This window comes from Odontomachus brunneus, unplaced genomic scaffold (assembly GCF_010583005.1).
Source record: "Odontomachus brunneus isolate Ranch 3 - 2012 unplaced genomic scaffold, Obru_v1 Obru_scaffold_003, whole genome shotgun sequence".
Taxonomy (NCBI): Eukaryota; Metazoa; Arthropoda; class Insecta; order Hymenoptera; family Formicidae; genus Odontomachus; species Odontomachus brunneus.
Window position 1 is genome coordinate 1,713,721 of NW_022639453.1, and position 4,042 is coordinate 1,717,762.

A 4,042-nucleotide genomic window follows, 5' to 3' on the forward strand; every position below is an offset into this window, starting at 1 on the left:
CTCTCTCTCTCTCTCTCTCTCTCTCTCTCTCTCTCTCTCTCTCTCTCTCTCTCTCTTTCTTTCTCGAGCAAGTTTGATTTCGCTGGCGCGGACTCACGCGAAGGGGTTGAAGGGTTGCGACGCCGCGTGACGGAAGAAAGACGGCGCGACGCGATCACGTCACGACGTCCATCGTCTCTACCCTGGATGATTGAATGAACGCGTTGTTTGGCATCGAGAGCACACACAGAGAAAAATATCATTCCACTGCTAAGGAAAGCGGTTTACCTTCCTTCTATTGAGAATAAAAGTTACCTTCAACAACGAATATCTTCTTGAAAATAGTCTTCAAATACTGTCATCGCAAGTTTTGAGCAAGATGAGCAAAAGCTCATCATACTCAAAGCAATAATTTTCGTTTTAACTTAATATTTTCGATTGAAACGCTAAACCCACTAAGATTCACCAGAGGCAACCTACTAGGGATATATTTTGGACATCAATTTGGCGCTCGCGACAGATTTGCGGATATATAAACATCTAAACAACTTAAGACAGGTAACACTTACTTCAATGCAATATGTATTTTTCCGTGTGCGTCCCTTGAATCGGGGCCCGAACTTAAAAGTCGCGTGCGACCATGACGACTACGACTACGGCGTGTTCGTCGCTGACGACGGTAACGGCGAGGACGACATAATGGTCGCGTCGAGCAGGATCGCAGAGGGGATTAAACAGCGGGCGTATCCGCTGCCGGGGAAAACAAAGCGGCCCGGCGCTCTTTGTTGCGCCGGAAATAAAAAGGAACAAACGCAACCGCGCGGTGAAGTTAAGCGGGAAAGTTATCCGCGATTAGCGCACCTCGCGATAAACGCGCGATTAAATTTGCATAATAAGCGGCGGATTATTTCTCTACGGCGCTACGTGGCAGATTAAAAATTAAGCTTGACGTAAAGCTCCCGCCGTCGCCGCCGCCGCCGCCGCCAATACCGTCGCCACGTGTGTGCGAGAGACGCGTACGAGGGGCGCGACGCGCGCGAAAAAAATGCTTAACGCTGAGATACGAGGTTGAAATTAGTCGGTTTAGCGACCGGCCGTCGCGTTTCGCAATTAGCGCGCTATGAATTGTGCAAGCATCTCCGCGCGAGGGCACATAGTCGCGCGGAAATTAATCGCAGGGGATCGATCGAGACCGCCGCGGACTGACCGCCAAATATTGTACTTTCCGCCGAAAGAGCGCCGCTAATCGTTACCGTTCAAACAGAAGCGTAGTAATCCGCGAGCGATAATTCGCCGATGATAGGAACGAATATCCAACCGATATCTCCGTCCTCCGCCTCGACGGTCTCTTTATTGTCTCTCACGACGTTTCGTCGAGATATCGACTCACCTATTTCTGCGCAACAGTCAATTCGCGCGCAAATATCCCAAAAGTGAGTACTACGTCCAACAGCTCGCCGCTCTCTTATTCACGGACGGCGAGGACATATTTTTCCCTCTTCATCGATTATCCGCCAACTCGCGCGAATTGTTTCATTCATGAGCCGTGCAATCTCTCAATGGAGAGCGCCGTTTCGTCAAAATTGTTCCCCGTCCCGCCGATAAAAGGGACAACGAGACACATTTGGGGTTTCTCGAAAACTCGCGGCGTGCACATTCCGCCGAATATAGCGGCCGTTTATTTCACGGAGACGGGGGGATGCGGAGATAAAATTTATATCCGAGATATTAAATTTTCGAGCAGTTGCGTTATCCTATCTAAAATTCTACTTCATATCAATCGTCCGAACCCGAACGAAAAAGAGGGAGCGAAAAGAGAAAAAGGAGGGGGGAGGAAAGGAGGAAAGAAAGAAGACACGAGATAAGACCAGCCTCGCGAGGCACGTTGCTAGAAAGTGCGGCATATTTCATCGGAAATACCGTGCACCTTTTACTGCAGGGCCAGTAATAATACCCGCGCAAACGAATAGCGAAAATATGGAAATTCAAATACGACCGCGCGGTCCCTCTCCGCAAATAACCGCATCCTTGCACCTGCCTACGCAGCGCGCCCGTGACTCTCTCTCTCTCTCTCTCTCTCTCTCTCTCTTCTTCCCCCCGTCTATCTACATACATATACATCCCTCTCCGCGGAATCAGCATACATTATCGCGCATTTTTGCCCGCTAATGAGTCCGTTTGTGTTTGATTCGATTTCGCGGCGATTAACGTGCACGGACTTTGACAGCGCGCCGTTGTCGAGCGCTGTTTAAACATTCGGATAATAATCATTCCCAGATAGAATGAGAAATCACGATTACGTCAAAGTGATATCGTAGTGACGAGAGAAAATGACTGAGATTCGCCACCTCACGATAATTTTCTCGTCATTTTGACGTAATCGTGTTTTTCTGCGGTATTTGGCGGTTCAAGCGTCTGTCGACGATGGCTAACGACGGGCGAGAATTATGCGTCCTCGTCCTCTCTTTCACGATCCCCCGCGATCCTCAACTTTTATCGACGACGCACCATCGAGCCGGCGATTATGCCGACGGCGGCGGGCCGAGTTTCGCAATTCACGTCAAACTTTTCGCGCGACGCGTCGATTCGGTTTATTTACACTACGCGCGGCAGACGGACAGGTTGAGAGAGGTTATTACGGGCCGCTTCTCTCGCCCATGCAAATTTATTTTTTATTCGTGCGTCTCCGGGGCCTTCTCGAAGCTCCCGAAGGCTTTGAAGGTTTGCCGAGCGGAAACGAGCGCGAGCGGCTTCTCACCACGCGCATTGTCGGGAGAGACATGACGCGACGTGACGCGACGCGCAAAGTCGGGAGAGACATGACGCGACGCTGCGTGCTGCCTGCCGCCGCTTCTTCGCCTCCCACGTCGGCGGAAACGCGCGTGTCGCGCGTGCGGTCGATCGCGCGATCGATAAATCCGGCCGAGTGGCCGCCGCGTTCCCGCCCTTTCCCGATTTCACGGCGAGTACGACGCGAGGGTGACGCGTGAGCGCGACGCGTCCCGCCACGGCGACGAGGGCTCGTCATCGTTGTCATCGCGTCGAGATGCCGATTTCGCGACGAGTCGCGCGAATGCTGACTTTCGCCGGCGGCTTTCCGGCACATCGTGGTTACCTGGTTTATTGAAATTCGTGAACATGAAATCCCGTCGGCCACCGCCGGCGGCGCGTAGGGCCGTGTCGTCGTCGTGCGTGATCCTCTTCGGGGGCTGCTCTTGCGATGAATGTTGTGTGTTTGCGTGTGTATGTATACGCGCGTGTATATGTACGTGTCGTCGGTTGCTGCTGGACGATCTTCCGGCGATGATCTTCCACGAACGACGACGCGACGTCTGCTCCGGCTCCGCTCCCGCGGAGAGGGCTCCCCGCTGCTCTCGCCTTGGCTGCTCTCCGGAAGTGTGTTTATTTGGTCGCGCACTCTCGGATTACAGGATCAAACTCGCACTCGTGTATACTCGTTTGTACTCGCGATAACTCGCCGTCGGTTCGACGCGCGAAGTCTCCTCTCAGCTCGCGTCGGCCATCGTCAGCGGTTCGCGCGCGCGATTCGACACGATGAAACGTCGTTCGAAGTCAAGGACGGTGCGTGGAAACGCGTGTGGACCACAGCGGTTTCGTCCTCTTCCTCTCGAAAACGCGGTAACTCGCGCTCTTTCTCTCTCTCTCTCTCTCTCTCTTTCTCTCTCCTTCCCTCTTCCTCTCGTCGTTCTCTCTGTCGCGATTGATAGAGAGAGGATGGCGCGCGCGCGACGATGCAACGTCGACGACGGACGGTCACGGCGCAGTGAGGAACGTAGCGAGCGAGTTCGCCTGGGAGGACCAACGGAGTGGCGTGTGCACCAAGTTGGCCGCGGAGCGCGACTGAGGCCAGGGGTGGCACCAACTGAGCGAGAGAGGGTGGCGTGGATGCAGGTCGACGTGTACGCTGCACGGGCACATCCCCCCTAATGAATGCACCAGGCATGTGCGAGAGATTTTATGTTCGCTGCCGCCACCGCCGCCGCCGCCACCGCCGCCGCCGCCGCCGCCGCCGCCTTCTCGTCTACCTCCACTACCGACACCA